This window comes from Brachyistius frenatus, unplaced genomic scaffold (genome assembly GCF_029030835.1).
Source record: "Brachyistius frenatus isolate BFR_SWC_R1_liver_20210118 unplaced genomic scaffold, ASM2903083v1 Contig_3, whole genome shotgun sequence".
NCBI classification, from domain to species: Eukaryota; Metazoa; Chordata; class Actinopteri; family Embiotocidae; genus Brachyistius; species Brachyistius frenatus.
The window spans coordinates 4,245,664-4,265,195 of NW_027210602.1; positions in this window are offsets into that span (position 1 = coordinate 4,245,664).

Consider the following 19,532-nt stretch of genomic DNA (forward strand, 5'->3'; position numbering starts at 1 on the left):
CACATCAGCCTTCTCAGCACACGACCCCTCGACACATCAAGCCGAACTCATCGCACGACTCCCCCAAACACACCCAGAGAAATTTCAATTCATCAGCTTCCCCAGTGGCGGTGGTAATAAAATCCATCACGTAGGAGCGTCCCATGTTGTTGTTGCAATTTTCCTCTCCGTTTTTTTTTTTGCCCTTCTTATTGTTCTTGGGTCTCAGCTCTCTGCCTGCAGCCTCTTTCCGAGGTAACCTTATGTTAGGGTGTTAATGCAAGGGTTGTGGAATAGCCTTCTCTTGTGTCAGGTTTGTCACTACACTCAGCTCCAGGTAAACTTTTGGTTTACTGATGTTGTTGCCATGGTTGTGTATTGTGCAGCACGAAGCACAAAGAAATGCAAAATAAGAGGCAGTTTTTTTGTTGTGAAGTAACTTTTTGACCTTGTGAACACGCTGTCATAAGCAATACGATTTTAAGTGTCTTTTCTTTGTGTGAATTTAAAAGACGAGGAAGATGAAGCTGAAAAAATATTAGAATTAGAGGCTGAGGTATCAGTTACAATTGCGCTTTGTCTCACAATATGATATTCACACAGAGGGTCGTATATCTTTATGCATAGAAGAACAACAAGAAGGCAGAGCCATAAATGTGCATCAAAGATCAGTGACCGTGTGCAGTGGGCAGTGACCGCAAGAATGAGCTTATGGATACAAGCAGTCAAAGTGAATTTCCTTTTTCTTTCAGTTCGTTATTAAAATTCATCCTCTACTCTCATCCGTTCATACACTTTACAGAGGAACACAGTTGCAGGAAGTTACCTTTGCAAAGCACTGAGATGAGAGCGTGTCTTTCTTTCCCTGCTACATGGCACATAGATCCCAACTTCCTTTAAAGGTTAATTAAAGATAAGAAATTGCTTGCTCTTTCCCAGAAGTAGGTTTGAGAGGTGACTTCAGTGTTTGTCAGTAATGTGTCGATTGTGCCGGACACTAATAAAGGAGTCGCTATAAACAAATCTAATCAGTGGCCAAAGTCTGTCTAGAAAAAATTAGAAGGCACTTGCTGTTTGGCTTTATGTGTCTCACTACTAATATTGAGTAATGAGGCCTCCGGCGAACAAGGATTAAGAGTGGTAGAGAAACAAGGGCCTTTCTGAGACTCTGTAAACTCTACACTTTTCCAAAACTAACTAATGACTGAAACTGCTATCCGACAGTGGGTTCAATTATAATCTGTAACTTCTGTTCCCTATGGAAGCATCCTTTATCAGGATGCAAAGTGATGAGGGGTCTACTTTTCTCTTTTGACATGTCTGATAACGTTTTTGCTCTGACTTGGTTACTTTTTTGAATGTTAATGTGTGACATGACGTTTTCTTGAAAAGTAAGACATTTGTCATAGAAATGGTGCGGCGTCAATGGTGCATCTGAAAATGAATGAGTGCATGAAACACATTATAGCATGCCACTTCTTATGCGCTCTGTGCTATGTAGAAGTCAGTGGTTGACAAAATGGTAACAGGATGGAAGTGAAGTACTTTGTTGTGCTCTGTGGTCTGAAGACTTGATACATTTACATTTTGCTTTGAGTTGTATCACTGCTGTGCAGAAGCATTAGCCCTATGAAAGGTACTGCTGTGATGATTTGTTTCTCTGTGTGTACTAAAAAGGCCCCTTGTGAACATTGAAGATGGAGTTTTAGTCTGAACATCCATAAAGAAAGAGAAACGCATCCAATCGCGAGAAATCAATCATTTATGCTCCAGGCAGAATTTAATGTATCACTGGGAGGTGTTGTAAGTCTTTCATCTCTTACTCTGTAGTGATTAATTGAAGCAATTCAGATGCTGGGGGCTGATTGGTGGGTAGAATAACTGTCAACAAAGCTACACATACACATATATTTGATATATTCAAGGAAAGTTTTGTGTCTCTCATGTAACCTGAAACAACACTCAGGATCAGGTGGAACTGTCTCCTTTCTTTTCTTTTTTTGGGGGGCTGGGGGTGGAGGGGTTTGAACAACCAGCTTCTTAACTTCTCTGACGCGCTGTAATTTAGTTATCATAAAGTATATCAGTCAGCACTCCCTGACTATGAATACATCCACACTAATAACTTATTATTTTAAGACACAAAATTGTACAATGTTTGCACTCAGTATGCAACTCCTCTATCATTTTCAAACTCCTAAAACAAAGACTTGACAAAAAAAAAAAAAATCACAGGTTTTAGATACCTAACCTCACCTGAGATCCCCACATCTAACTGCCTTTAGTACCACATCCTGGGTGAGTCATGCCTATGGGTACTCCCAGGATGTTATCTAACCCAACCCCCTTTGGCCTGCAAAGCCTCTTCTCTCTCCAAACCACCAGAACAAAGAGAGAAACCCTGAAGAAAAAAACATCTATTTGTCCATCCATCCATCTGTTAATCTTTAATTGCAACAAATACAATTCTTAGAATGGCCTTTGAATCAAGTGTTTAAATGTGCACACTACATCAGATGTTCAGTGAGCCTTGGTTCACCTGCTGACCCTGTTTTAGTTTGTAACTCCATGATTGTGTTTTTGTTTGGACAGGCAGAAATGGAGACTTTTAACAATGTTGACGCAGACACTTCACTTCCTGACTGGGACTCATCAGTCATGCGTCATGCCTACATCATGTGGCCCTTTTCTGAAAGAAAAGGAACTACATCAACCTTGACAACCAGTGGTTTATTCAGTCCAATTCATATAATCCTATTGTTTTTAGATACAGCTGGTACCCAGAGCCTGTTATTAACAATATCTGAAGACTTGCAGATAGAACAACTAACATCGTTCCTCCAGTTTCAGGAACACTTATTAAAGTTGGTGTTGTCATATCCTAAAATGTCTCGACAGCTTTGCCCTCCAGTGGGGAAAGATACCCTCTGCTTCCGCTGAAATGAGATTGTATTGCTGCCAACTGCCCACTTCTTTATTTGTCCTCACCATAGCCTTCGGTGCTGCGGTTGTTGCCAAACAGTAAACAGAACAGTTGTTGAGAAGCATGTCTGTTAATGAGCTGGCTACTTACCTGAATACCCTTCAGTTACTCTGTCTTGTACTGTTCAACACAAATGAGAATTTATGCTTACTGTATTGTATGACTACTTTGCTCAGTTTTTAGATGCACTCTTTGTTTTCATGAGTTAAAAACAAGGAGTGTAAAAAAAAAAGGTAAACCTGTGTGTGTGTGTGTGTGTGTGCGTGTGCGTGCACAGTTTTGACCATGTGTCATCTCTCCTGGGGGGCATATCTATCACTGTTTATGTACCAGGACAGATGCAAGCTTAGGTATCTAACCTCCAGAAACAGCATAATGTAATGTTTAATCAACTCTCCTCCTATATTCACCATAATAACCTTCTTGACCCTCACCAGTCTGATTTCAAGGCAGGCCACTCAACAGAGATGGCCCTCCTTGCTATCTCTGAGCAACTTCACACTGCTAGAACAGCCTCTCTCTCCTCTGTCCTGATCCTTCTTGACCTTTCTGCTGCATTTGACACAGTGAACCACCAGATCCTTATTTCCTCCCTTCAGGACCTCGGTGTCTCAGGCTCTGCTCTCTCCCTGTTCTCATCCTACCTCAACGACCGCACTTACCGGATAACTTGGAGAGGATCTGTCTGACCTATGTATCCTCACTACTGGGGTCCCTCAAGGCTCCGTCCTGGGTCCCCTCCTCTTCTCTCTGTACACCAACTCTCTCGGCTCTGTCATTCACTCGCATGGCTTTTCCTACCACAGCTATGCTGATGACACCCAACTGATCCTCTCTTTTCCCCAATCTGAAACACAGGTAGCCGCACGAATCTCTGCCTGTCTGACTGACATCTCTCAGTGGATGTCCTCACACCACCTGAAAATTAACCTTAACAAGACTGAACTGCTCTTCCTTCCAGGGAAAGACTCTCCCACCCATGACCTGACTATTACCTTGGACAACTCGGTGTTAGCCCCGACCCTGACTGCTAGGAATCTCAGCGTGACATTCGACAGTCAACTCTCCCTTACTGCCAACATTACTGCAACAACACGTTCCTGTAGATACATGCTGCACAACATCAGGAGAATACGTCCCCGTCTCACTCAGAAGGCGGCGCAGGTTCTGGTCCAGGCTCTGGTCATCTCACGCCTAGACTACTGTAACTCCCTCCTGGCAGGTCTACCTGTTAGTGCCATTCGTCCTCTGCAGCTCATCCAGAATGCCGCAGCTCGACTAGTCTTTAACCTTCCTAAATTCACTCACACTACTCTGCTCCTCCGCTCCCTTCACTGGTTACCAGTAGCTGCCCGCATCCGTTTCAAAACAGTAGTACTTGCGTACCGTGCTGCGAACAGATTGGGTCCAGTCTACATCCAGGACATGGTCAAACCTTACATCCCAGCCCTCTCCCTCCGCTCTGCTTCTACCAATTGGCTTGTTGCTCCCTCACTGCGAGCTAAACACTCTAAAAATCACAGCTGTTTGCTGCCCTGGCTCCTAAATGGTGGAATGAGCTCCCCACCGACATCAGGGCAGCAGAAAGTCTATACATCTTCTGCTGCAAACTAAAAACACACTTCTTCAGACTTTACCTTGAATAGTAGCACTTAAAATGGCACTTACTTTTAACACTTTCAAGTTTGGATTTCTTGAAGAAAATTGTACTTTCTTGATTGTTGTTGTTCTGAATTTGTACCTTCATGGTTGAAATGTACTTATTGCAAGTCACTTTGGATGAAAGCGTCAGCTAAATGAAATGTAATGTAATGTAATGTAATAATGTGCCTCAGACAAAGTTATTTGTTGTGTTTGTATCATTCTGTGTTGCTGCCAGCAAAAGCAACAATGGAGCAGCATATTGTACAGAACAAAAGAAATCAAAGGAAACAGACTGGCGCTTGATGTAATTATAAAGAGAACCAGAAATAAATTATCATATATATATATATATATATATATATATATATATATATATGTATGTATATGTACCAACATATCTTATGGAATACAGCCTGAATTTAGTCCTGTTTCAAGCACTGTTGGCAACAGGGACGTGTGTCCGACTATAAAGCTGTTGTCGACATTTAAAGCTCCAGACCAATTTGTACCTGTCCCTTCTTGTTTTGTTGACTCTGCTGTGTTCAGTTTGGCTATTAAGTGTTCAGTGGTTTTAATGGCAGTTATTTTATAAACTGCTACAAACTTGTAACCCAAGACTAAGTACCTGCCTTCCATTTAAAATGCTCCAATGCAGCATTACAAGGATTGCGATCACAATAAATCAGGGAGAATCCCTGCTGTATATATTTCAGGATCAGGCTCAGGGCGTAAAATTAACAAAATCCAAACACAAAAAGTATGAAAATGGGTTTCAGTTTCTCACCATTATTGCTACTGTGCAATATTTAAAACACTGCTTGAAAAAAATAGCCAAAAAAATGAATGAAGTACGGTTGCCTGCGAACAAGAGATAATACATTGACAAGTAAACTTTACAAACCTGTCACATGGCAATCCCAAGTGCTCGACACAAAGCTAGTTAGTTCAATCATAATGATGCTGTAATGATATAGATGACAGGACAAAAAAACAAACCAAACAACTGAACAAAGAATGGCAAAAACTACACAGACTAACCAAATTTAGGAAGCAATCTAAAGCAGAGTCAAACAGGTAGAACAGGTGAGGTCAAAAACAGGCACAGGTCATAGAATGCTGGCAAACAGAGATATTAACAAGGGAGCCGTGTTGAACTGAAGCTTTAAATACTGTGGGGTTGATGGGAATGGTAATAGGTGAGTGGAGAGGAGAGATGGGTCAGGTCAGGTGAATCAGCAAAAATGGACAACAGGGCAGATGGGAGTGACTGATGAGGCAAGGGAATAATTAAGGGAAGACACACACACACACACACACACACACACACACACACACACACACACACACACACACACACACACACACACACACACACACACACACACACACACACACACACACACACACACACACACACACACACAAAACAGGGACTAAAAGGACAGAAAACCTAAACTGTAACAAAACTAGATTATCCTTCCACTCCAGTTCAGTGGTAAAATTGCAATGCATTGCAGACCAACCATCCAGGCATCAGTTCCTGTACTTCAGACAATGCTGTCCAGAAACCTGCACTTAAGGGTGGATGGAATTGTGAAATATTTTCTGTTGTTTGGCAGACCTCTGCACCATGGCTGAGGGTGGTGGAGTGGCACATGAAAGCAGTGAGAGGAGGAAGCAAAACGTAAGAGATGAATAGTTGTTCTTTAGCACAGAAAGACATTGTAATATCATAATTGAGTGCATTCTTTGATTATACATTCTTATACAGTTGCAGTTTACACAAGAAGACAGACTGATGTGCAGAATGTAAACAATGTGATTTTTATAGTTAAAAAGAAGGCGTTGCAAATACTTTTTAATGATGTTGGATAAGTACTTGGCATATTTTAGACTTTTACACACCAGGCTTTGTGGAAGATGCTGAATTCAAATTGAAAATGTGCATTTCCTCCTACACAACTCCTTAGGTGGTGCTGAAGACTAAAAAGATGAAAAGATGAACATATTTAGTATTGAGAAATTCTTATCTGCACTTCACTCAACTGAACCTGATCCAACTGAATTTACATAACTCGACTTGAAAGGAAATTTCCAGAGATTCTCTGAGTTTAATGGTCAAAGATCCCAGGCTGTTTAAATCTAACTAAAGAAGCAAATACCAGCAGGATACCTTCTGAGCTTCTCCTAATGATGATGCAGAGTGCAATGTCAAGATAGTACACACTGCAGGTGGTGTGGTAGCTCAGTGGTTACCACTGTCACTTCACACCAAAATGTTCTTTGACTTGAACCCAGTGGTTGTTTAAATTTGCAGTTTTCCTTTGGGTTGGTGTCAGTTTTCCAGCAGGTGTTCCAGTTTCCTTCTTATGTTCAGTACAGGGTGGATGAATTGGAGTCACAGCTATGACTGTTGGAATGACTGGGATTGTGTCTGTCTCTGTGTTAGAGTGGCAGCAGGACTAGGGTGCATCAAAAAGTCCCACCTGCATTTCACATTTATTTTCAGACTTTAATTCCAAATGGTTTTTAATATTAATGGGAGGTTGCAGCATGTTTATGACATTGGGTTGGTACATTTAGGCTGGCAAACCTCAGTACAACAGCTTAACAATATCCTGCCTCCAGCATTTTGTATGAATATCGTCCAGTACCTCCCCATTGCAGTTTGTACCTTGTTCAGAGACCTTGTATAGGAGAATATGTCAATGCTTTACTCTGCAAATTGTATGCATGTGTATCCGACATCAGAAGGCTGAGAATCAATAATGAATAAATTTACCTTCACTTACCTCCCACTTTTCAAATTCTGTGCAGTACATAATAAACTTAAGTGTGCGGGTCTCAACATCTAATCATAAAGGGGCTTGCAATGATGCACACTTTGATTCATGTAGCTGTTGCTTATGAATGCACAGCAACACACACATATATGTTTGCAAACTCATGCAACCTTAGGTACATGTGCACACAAACATAAACCAAGGCCACAAACACAAGGATAAACATATTGTACAGGACTTCTGACAATAGGTATAAATGGAATATTTGATTGAAAACAATCTAGAAAAATGAATATTTACAGTGGAAAAAAAGAGAAACAAAAACAATGTAAAGTGTGTCATTGTCATTGTGCTTATGGGGCTCTGAGTTTACTTCAGTGTACTCTCTGAGCCCCGTTAATCAAGTGATTAGAAAACTGCTCTGCCTCTATTAGCAGCTTAATGGGTTGAGTGATCATCATCATGATATTATTGGTCCTTTGAAAGGACATTACCACGATAAACCCTGTGATGTTATGACATTTCAATGTCACTGGTATATGAAAACATCCAAGAAATGTACTCAGGGGACCATCTGCCAAAAAAGAAAACAAACAAACAAACAAACCAGCAATTACAACAACATACCATCCAGTGTAATATGATACTGAATATGGTTGTCGGACCAGTTGTTATGTTTTGGGTGTTAACTAAGAACTGAAGCTGCCTGTGCATTTAAACATGTGTTTTACTTCTCTTCTGTATCTCTGACCAGCTTTAATTTTATGCATTGAGGATTTCTTTTCTTTTTTCAATTTTGGATTTCCGCCCTATGTTATACAGTAGTCATGAGTGAAAATGGATCAAGTTCTGACTTAAATGAAGATCAAATAAATTTGGTTCTACACATTTAAGGAGTACTAGAAACAGCATATTCTTGCAATCTTTGGTTCGGATTGACTCGGTTGTGAAGCACACGTTTGACGTTGTTCCTACCCTCAGTGTAATCGATTGTTCTGCGCTGACCATAAGTTATAAAGTTGAAGTAACTGCACAATTAGCTGTTCGGACAAGCTAAAATGTTAGTGACCTGTTTGGCTTTCATTTTACAGCAGTAAACTTCTCTCAAACATGGACTGCAATGGAGTTATTCTGCAGAGCAATTATGGAGGAATGGCTCACAAAAGTACGGTATATTATGTTTGTGTGCATTTGTCCTACTTTCATATTCTTTAGGGTTTTGTACTAATTACCAATGAATGAGTAATTGCTATATGTTACATAATTGATAAGGTATTATCTTGACCTTCAGGAAAAATCCATCCTGTGGAACACTACTGACATGTGTTTCACCCAATTATGTACTGTTAACTTAAACACATAATACTTGTAGTTTAGCATCACTGCAGTGCTGCAAATTTCAGATAAATGGTGGTTCTCCTCTGATAATGAAAAAGTGAAACAGCCTCCTCGTGTTGAAAGCGGGAGAAGATCCTTAAGAAATGAAAATAAACTAAAATATTGCTTTATTTAGCCATACATTACATTACTTTGTCTTTTAATTCTCTTTTACGAGTATTAATGCCTCTTCTTTTAGTTTTCTTTCTATCAGAATCGTGATAATGAAAGAAGCCCTGTCATTAATTCTGTATCAAATGCAGGGTGTCAGTGAATTGCATTTTAATATTAAAATAAAAAAAAACAGTTGTGCTTAGTTACTCTCAGCTATTTATCAAATTTTTTTTTTTTTTTTTTTTTTTTTTACTGAATTAACACTATTCAAAATTTAGATCCTTTTAGTACATTACGTCTCTTTCACCTTCATCTTTCCTTAATGACCAGCAGATTAAATTCAGCACGTTTAAGGTTACCTTGAATCAATGGCCTGCAAGTGAGAATATGACAAGATTTTGTACCTTTTGTTTTATGTTTTAGGTTAAATATAGTACGAGTTGTCAGTATTACAGTGGTCTCCTGGGTAGTGACCCAATCAGAGGCTTCCTTAGTGACTGTAGACTGGTTATCTATAGGCAACTACAACTACTGCAAATAGTCTGGTGCACTATTGGGCTGGTATTACAGATTATCATTAGATTTAAGACTTTATTGATCCCACAGTGGGGAAATTCGGTCATCGCAGCAGCGTAGAACGAACAAAAAGGATGCATATAATATGAAAAAGAGCAATGAATTAATACACACACACACACACACACACACACACACACACACACACACACACACACACACACACACACACACACACACACACACACACACACACACACACACACACACACACACACACACACACACACACACACACACACACACAGACTTTATACACACAAAAAACCAAATAAAATAAATATGGAATGAGTGGAAAAAATGACCAGTGCAATAAAATGAAATGATTCATGCTTGCAAGTTTGAAATAATGCTGACACGTCATTGTTTGCATGACAGAACATGTATATTTGGTTAATCTAATACACAATCCTACAAAGATCTGTACTTTAAGAGAACCGAATACGCTCTATGGCTTGTTTTCTCACTCAGGAAAGTGTTTGTGCCTCTGACAGTGCTTGGATGTGTTGGAATAGCATGAGAGTTTGTTATCATCGGTAATTCTGGCTTAGCTCTAATAGTAAGGTTTGAGGGAATTGAAACTGGCATGAGACACTTGCCAACCTTGGAAACAAACAACCTCCCTTGACTTCAACTTTGCTGCATTTTTGCCCTTTAAATAGCTTTGGGAATAAATTAGTGATGGAATTAACTGATCAGAAAATAAAAGCTAAAATAAATGGCCAATTTAAGCTCTCAAAACTCGTTTTTAATAAACTCTCCTTTTCTACATTTAAATTGTGTTATTGACTTTATTTATTACAGTTTTCTGGTCATAAACCCAAGTATTGGACAAAATAACAAGATAAACAGTCAGGCGATCACTAAAATTATTGCAATTCATGCTGACAGGGGTGTGATTGTCACTATCAAATTAAGTCTAGGCGTTACACTCAAAACCAAAAACCTGAATTTCATATTGGAGCTAGAGGAAAAGCCAGGGGATCAGTCGACTGGTGGTTCTCAAAGTGGAGTCAGGGATCAGAGATTTCTTGCCAAGGGGTCTTCAAAATTTAATAAAACTGTACTGACCATAAAAAATGGTATTTATATGCATAAACGCTCCTTCCATTGTTCTGTGCAATAAAACACAATTGTGGTAGTTACTTCCTCATGCTAGCTGTGACGAAAGGTTCAAAAGTACACCAGCAGAAAAAGCAAATGTTTCAACCTTAGTGAACAAAAGTTTCAGAAATAGAAGGTGTCTTATTTGGTGGCTCGGTTCATTTTAAAAAGCATGAAACTTCAGAAGCCCATACATTACCAGCTGCAGTAAAATTGTATGAACTTATATATTTTATAACTTTGAACTGAGACAAATGATTCATCTTTCAAAAGAAACAGTAAAGATAAGTGTTGAGGAAAAACACTCCACACTGACTGCAGTATAGTTAAAACATGGTGCATGTTCGCATGTGGAAAAATACATTAGTTAACAGTACTGTCAATTATAACTCTAAGAATTGAAAACTGTTTTGTGAAAGACAGAAACACATATGTGACTAAGCTGTAGTCATTATAGAAGGGCTCAAACAGTACAGTTCAAAAGTTGTCTTATATTTTTGTGCCATATCATCCAAAAATATTGTGTTTTCAAACTAACTTGCTGATATAACTGTGCGAGTAGTGTGACTAAGAATAAACATCAGTGATGAATGACCTTAAACAAGTTAAGCAAAGCAAGTGAAATATAATTCTACGATTCCCCTTTACACTTTACAAATTCTCCTTTCGTATTACATTACATAACCCTCCTATTGTGCCATGCAGCATCGCCTGCCTAGCCTTGACACATGGAGGAAGTGATGTCATATCAATAAAAAACATTCATATCACTGATATTAATCTTTCAGTGCTATTAGACAAGCCAGTGCAATACTGATGTGGCGAGACTGGCTTTGCACAGGATCTAATTCCCGCTGGCTGGCAAAATGGAAACTGCTTAGAGTTTCCTTCACCTGCAGATCACACGTAGTCACATCAAATTAAATCAGCCTTTTCATTTTCAGCTCAATTCAGGTCCACCCAGCTTAACTCCTGTCTGGACCACAGCATTTAATTAAACTCTATTACTGAGTATTCAGGCATGGAGGAATATGCTTTTGCCTATCTATTACTGACCTTGACTCTCTCCTGACCTATCAGTCTGTCTCTGTCATAGAGGTTTAACTCAGCTCTGAACTAGAGTGTCTTCCTCAGAGTGAAAATAATATAACAGTTCACAATGCAAATTGTATTGTTAAAAGTCATACTTTTCTTTGTTCAACTCTAGTCTGTACTAATTTTAAATATCTGATAACTTCATGCTCGCTAAAAATCAGTTGTTGTCCACTGACTGATTCTGGTGACTAGTTTTGTTTTTGCTGTCTGTAAGCAGACAGCAGGATGTGGTTTCTTCCCCACACACAGAATCTGCACAGAATCTGACTCCCATTGCCTGCTCGGGCGAAACTGAACTAACATGACAAATACATATAAAGAACAGTTGCAGTAGTCTTTGGTCGTCTCTTTAATGTGTCTGATATTGTTGTAGTGTCATGATTCGGGTCTTCTTCAAAGGCCTTTGTCTCATTGCGGAATGAACTGCATTTCTGGTGGTCTCAGTCTGGGACAAAGAAGATTTCATTTTGAAATTAAAATGCTTGCAGGCACTGAGGGCAGCACAGAGGTCCTTTTGAGCAAGGCAGAGGGGCGTGTCAGTTTAGCAGACAGACGGCCGGCGTTATGAAGCGACGTTGAGCTGATGTGCTTTGTGTTTCTGTATTTCCAGTGAAGGAATGTTCGCAGCATACTCACGCCTGGAACGCCCCTTCGTGTGTCCAAGTGTGCGACAACATCGTTATTGTGATTGGATGTAAAACCTCCTGATGAAAATGCAGCCATCACTCATTTCTAATTTGAACTGTTTGCGTTGTTAATGGCTGCCCCTGCCCTGCTTGTCACGTACTCCATGTGATTGTGGGATAAGTCTATAAACTTCGGTCTAGGCCTGTCTGTCTTGATAAAACTCTGGTCTTAGTCATGAGTTGATCTCGGTTCAGGTCGTCTTAACGACAACAGGAGTGTCTGGAGTTCTGATGATGGTTGATGAGCAGCAGTGTAACACCTACCTTGGTGTTTGGATCTGGTTACTATGAAGACCATCAGGTTGTACAAGTTAAACTGTTCAATGGTCGCTTGTGCTCTGTAAGGAAGCAAAACATTTTTATTAGTTTTATAATGACTGTATTAAAAATGTTTCCACAGTTATTTGTTTGTCATAAACGGTATTTCTGTTCCACACAGCATACTTTATTTACAATGGTGCATCTGCAGCAATGTTCCCTCAGGCCCTGCCATTATTACTTCTGTGTCCAAACTGCAGTTTGTCCAAGTATCCCACAAACTGAATTATTCAGTGCCTATATGCACAGCTGGCCTGCTCGGCTTGTATTGTTTTAACTCCCGTTCCAAAAACAGAAACACCACAGACAAACAGTAACAGAGTTCAGCTGTCACTTACCAGATCTGACCTGCTCTGAAGTCAGTCAACAGTCTCTCCGGCTCCACTTTGAGTCTGCTCCTCCTTCTTTCCTGAATATCTCAGGTTTGTTGTGTCGAATTTTTACCAAAAGTGGGACTTTTGAACTCAGGGTGTTTGCTCCCATATGGTCCCACACACACAAAGAATATGAACAAAGCTATATTTGCATAAATACACCGGAATGAACCTGAAACTCATTTAATTTCCATTCTCCTTGCCTGTAAAATATAAATCCAATTCTGCCCAGTGTGGGATTACTGTTTGGCTAAGAGACCATTATGTGACGTATTGGTCAGTAAATAAACCCAGAAAAAGCCGTTTAAAGAGAGAAAAAGGAACCGAAAAGACAGAGAAACAGACAGTGGAATAGTTTGAAAGTGAGGCAAAGGGGGAAGAGTCCAGAGAGAATGGGAGACAGTTTGAAGAGGCAAATACCCACAGTTGGTAGCGGGAGGTGGGAGGATAAACAACAAAGAGAATCTTTCCCTGGCAGCTATGGGAGTGAGCAAAAGTAAAAAAGAAAGAAAAAAATATATAGAGAAATAGAGTCTAGGATCCAGCTGAGTGTTTTAGCAGGGAAGAGAGGAGGGAAGCAGAGTGAGCATAAATATGCTATTCCTTGTATCACTCCGTCTTGACGCGGCGTCTTTTCTGTTGTGTGGGTGTGAGCAGAGGAAGAGAGACGGAGAGGTTGCCTGTGGTGTGCAGTTGGGGGGCGGTCAAGGGAAATTAGTGTCACTGTGCAACGAGCCAATGTGCCCACTGAAAAAATAACAGCTTTTATTTTCACAGACAATGCTGAGTATCATTTGGATCTTGGTACATATGTATATTTGTAACAGTATGTTCTTCCAAAATATGCTCTTACGTTTGTTTGTGCAGTCAATATTTCAAAAAAAAAACCATCACTGGGTTCGTAATGTAACTCTCATACTGTTCTCATGCTGGGTCGGCAATCCACTTCAACAAAAAAAAAAGAAAGAAAGAGCCAAATGCTTCTTTCAGCTTTGAGTCATCTTGACCTCTGAAATATTCAGTTTATGACTGGCAAAAACAACCCTGGAGTTTGTAAATTAGCAAATGCAATGCATGGAAAATAATGTCAATAAATGAATCAATGGATTTTTAGATCCATCCATATTAGTTCAATAATATGAGTGTAGATCTGTGGTTCTTTCTTTTTTTAAATTTTAATTAAAAAAAGAAGCAGTAGCATGTGAGATTAAGATTTTACATATTTCCAGTTGTGTTACTGACTGTAAAGAGTTTATTTTGATGCAAAGTTTTTAGCATACAGACTCTGTCATTATCCCGCATATCCTCTCAAGCATCTTCTTATCCAAACATACACATGCACAAAAAATATTCATATATTCAGTCTCTTATATATCTCACCCACATGCAAAGACAGTTGCTCACCCACCACTCTTGCAATTATGTGCTATAACAATAAAAAAAAGCACTTAAATTGAGGCCAACAAACTTTGTTGCTGCAGTATTGCAAATTTATTTCCAAATGTAGAGGTGTGATAGACTCACAGTAAAACAGTAATATGATGGGCAAAAGGAATAATCTGTGATGCCGTCATACAGTATTTTACATTTTTCATCTGTCGAAAGTGATTTATGACACAGAGCCAGTTCGTGATAGCTTTTTCTGAGTTATATTCCAAACATGTCAAAGCAGACACCTCTTCTGTGAGAAATGTCAGGCACAACAAGAGTTTGCTCAAAGAATTTGAACATAGTTGACGATCAGTAGCTGTTATGGCTCAAGGAACAAAAGAAAAGTACCAAAACCCGAATGCACTGCAACATAAAAACTGTATCAACAGTCTATGAAAAAGGTGGCAGGGATTTAAGAGAAAGTTCTTAAAAAATAAAAGTGAAAAGACAATTGAATTTGACTCACTGAAAATGAAATGTACCAAGGAGGAAGTGGGAAAAGCATGCAAATGTGGTTCTTTTTTCTTTTAGACTGGTAGTGCTCATTAGCACTTATTAGCCCCAGTCTACATTAAACAACCTTGCTCATTATTTTGGGCCACTGCCTTAATTGAGTTGTATTTTGTGAGATCTATTGCCAAATGCTAAAACAGGGCTAGAACTACATTTGCTATAAACAGTCACTGTTTGAAGATACATCATTATTATGGATGAGTATTTAACCAGCACCACCACAGTGCACAGACTCTTTGTTCCGAAGGCGAAGACAGTGTTGTGTGCTCTGTCATTTACTCTGGGGTAGATATAATTATTTGCTGATGTTACAGAATACAGATTATATGGGGAGATTGTCAATAACAGCAGGTCATGTTATCATTCTATTTTTTATTGGGTGTGTGGGTGGATTCCTCACATACAACAGAGTATCAGCGTGCACAGCTGTTGTCTTGCCATCTTTCTAGCAGACATTAATGATCTCTGAGTATCTCATTGTCACTGTGTGGTGGTGGTTGTAGGCTAGGGATGTTTATGTTTGGATTAATATGCAGGAGACAAACTCCATATCTGCACGGAAGGCCATGCAGCCTTGCGCGTGCGCATTGATGCATACCTGCTTCCCAGCATCACCTCCGTGTGTTTCTGAGGATTAATGAAGTGTGTTTATCTGCGCTGTGCATACCAGAGCCTTGGCTTTGCCTAATCAGGCAGGACGTGTGTTTTTTTCTGCAGTCAAGCTGTGGAATGCTGAGGAGGTCTAGTCACACTGCCACAATGTATCTATAAAAAGCACTGTTTATTTTTCTGGTATTGATCTGTTGGGGTTTTGTTTTGTTTTTATGAAGAGGCTCTAAATGTTATCGGCAGGTGTAAATGGTTGTTGACGGAGAGCAGCCGTATGTAAACCCAACTTTAACTGGCCAAGAACATGAGGCTTATTAAAAATAATGAGCTGTGTGTAATGTCTGTGTCCCAGCCACGTAAACTACTGATATCAATTTTAAACTTCATGAATTTGTGACGGGAACGTTTCACACTTGCCTGAACATACTGTATCGCCCAAGTGATCTGAGGGCAACCATGCATCCAGTTGACCTTCAGCAGACATGTCACAGTCAGTCAAGCACAGGTGTGTAGCGCATTACATTTTAATGACAGCACACTCAAGGTTTTTCAAATGTTAACCGGTTAAAAGAATGTGTGAAACCACAGACATAATTGAATCCTTGTTTCTTTTTTAATATAGCACCAAACCACAGTTTAATTTATTTTAGGGCATTTAACACAGACAGGTCTTTATAACAGGACTTTACAATATTGTAGGGAGGAACACAACAATTCAACAATACCCACATGAACAAGATCAGGAAGGAAAACCTCCCTTTTAACAGAAAGAATGTCAGTGATAAAATCATGGAAGGTTCCCCAGCAGCATAACTAAGAGATGACTCAAGGTAACCTGAGTCAGCCCCATCTGTAAGCCCCAACTATGATGCCAGATTTAACTAATTAATATTTAAACAAAATAATGCACACACCATATAATTTAGACATGAAGAAGGACCACACAGGTGATGTTTCTTCTTAACCATTTCAGAGTGTTTATCCCAGGGACTTCAGATCTCAGAGAAACTTGCATGATCAAATGTGACTTAAAAGCAAAACTAACATGGACCCTGGCTGTTATTGTCAGCTGTTTGCACTTGTTTTTGCTATTTCTGGCACTGAAAAACAAAATGAAAGGAAAAAAAAACCTGTAGATGTCTGAGTTTATACCTTTTTTCTGTGTGAGCTAGTGGTGAGTTAGAAATGAAGTTTTTATTGTAAGTCTCAAACGGGGCTATTGCAAGATAATGAAACAAGCTGAGGTTATCGTTATTTATACATAGGTGGAGGAGAGTGAGAAACCTGTGGTCATTAGAGATGTAGTCATTTTTATACATTCTCTGACCTGAGATGCCGCTCTACATACATTTTTACTTTGCTCTGGGCTTGTGCGGTTGGTGACGCTTCCCAGTCAGCTGCTCTCATTTGTTATTGCAGGTTTCTGCTCGGGGACTATTGAGCACTGTTCCTTTAACACTATAGCATTTGAACTTGTAAATATGAAACATGTTTTATTTTTACGATTGGAAATCAGGGAGACTGACAAATTATGTGTGTGAACCGCTCACATCACAGAAACATTTTGGAAGATAATCGATTTAGACCAGCCTCATATCTGGAGCGCCAGGATGTAGATTGTCCAAAAAACAAACCCAATTATCCTCTAGTGTAGGGCAACCTCATTTAGTTGTAGCAGTCAGCCAGTATGCAAATAAAAAGGGTTCAGGAACGTAATGAATCAATTATTAATATTAATAATTACACCTGTGATTTTCCCACATTTCAAGTCAAAATGTTTGTTGTGAAAAAATGTTTTTATCTTTAAAATGGAAGATGTATATGGGTGTACGGCAGTCTCTTTTTCTTTTTTTTCTTTTTACACTTTATTTAATTGATCTGTAATCCAGCAGACGGTAATGTACCAGTTGAACTTGAACGCTGTCAGCTGTCATAACACGCCCACGTCAAAAATTATCACACTTGAAGCAGTGGTAATGCATGTCACTGATAGGCAAGGTTAATTTACCATCTGTGTAAAAGAAGGTTACTTTGACATGTCTGGCAGAAACGTTGACATTTATAGTAGGAAAACAGGTGTTACTCATAACATTAATGATGCTCATGTACCAGATGCTTTACAAGGACTAAAACTTAAGCACATAAGTAGAAGTCAACCATCATTCATTTCATTATTTACCTCCGTGACATGTCAAAATATATGCTTTGAAAAAGACATACTGTACCAATTCCAAGTTCAATTAGCCACCTTTAAATATGTAGTGTGTCTATTATCAGTGTCGATTGACAGACTGGTGATGTGAGACATCCATATTTGTTTGGTTTTCAGCCACTTATACAGATGTATCAGAGCCTTCAGAGAAATCAAATCAAATAAGTCATAGACGTGACTTGCACGTTGTTGTGAATGCTAAATACCAGTCACAAGAAACCATGTGTAGCTCATTATATAGTGTAGTAAAAATACGTATTGTGAAAGCAGGTTTCTGTCGCTGAAGTTGTGATAAGTTGTGAAGAGGTGCAGTACAGCTCAGAGTTTATTAGAAAATTAATTAGGCTCTAATGAAAAGAAAAAAAATTGCAAAACAAAATGCAACAATACATATGTAGTGAAGACAAATTAAGAACAAAGCAAACTAAGGGGGAGAGGCGACAATATCTTTTAAGTACGACCAATAAAAATGAAGAAATGGTTGTTAAACATTAGCTGAGGTGCCTTTTGACATGATCCAGGTAAGTGTGTCGTACTCATTTAAATTTTTTTGGCATATTCACAAAACAGCACTTCAGAATGATTAACCTGAATCACCCTTGGCGTGGCCCTTTTGTAATATATGACTTTCTAATATCACTCTATCTCATATCTTTGTCTTCAGATCTGATATCCTTTATCTGCTCTCTAAATGGTTTTCCTGAACCTTATGTCTGACAAAAGGCATTTACCAGTGAGTTACTGTGTAGAATTTAAGATGAAGGGTATTTTTTAAATCTAGTTAAAGATTTGCTTCTCAGTACATTATATACGTGTGAAATGAGTTGCTGAAAGCATGTGCAAAGCTTTTAAACTTTGTCGCACTGAAATGTGGAGTTAGACCGTTGAACAGTTTCTCATCCGTCTTCAGCTCAGGTTTTTTTTTAGGCGGGGCTAAAACCTAACCTATCTACGTCACAACGACCTATCTACGTCACAACAACCTCGCTCGCACCGGCACCGTCCACCCCTGGCCGGCAGTCTCCGCCGCTACCATCGGCAGTCTCGTCCACCACTGCCAGCAGTCCACCACTCAGTGTAAGTTCTGTGTGCTTGTTATAATTGTACTAGATAACTTTTCCACAGTAACTCTGCTACATTTAGTCTGCGGTGCAAACCGCTGACGTGATTTTAGTCTGTGTAGAATAACTTTATTTTCATGAAATGGGAGCTAATGTGCTAATTAGCTTTGACTGAGCTCGTAGTAGAGTTCAGAGGAAAATGATCAGATAACCGCAGATTGTTTTATGTGTCCATCTATCTACGATAAGAACTATAATATATGTAACTCTGTATTTTACATGTCGAGGTGATGGTAAACATGGACCAGAGGAGATCTAGTCCTCCCGATTTATGAGGGTTGTTGTTTTTGTACTCCGGTGTAACGTTACAATCAGCGACCGTCTCGGTTACATGTACCGGTACCGGTCCGGATAAACGAACCCAACTACTGTACATGCGCAGGAGGCTGCAGAGAGCAGGTGGACGTGGAGGAGGAGGTGGTGGAGGAGGAGGAGGTGGAGGGACATCAGTGGAAGAGAAAGACTGTCGGCTCGACCTGAGCAGGTTCAAAGTTTGAATTGATGTGATGCAATTAATTGACATGTGATGTAATGAATTGACATGTGATGTAATGAATTGACATGTGATGTCATGAATTGACATGTGATGTAATGAATAGACATGTGATGTAAT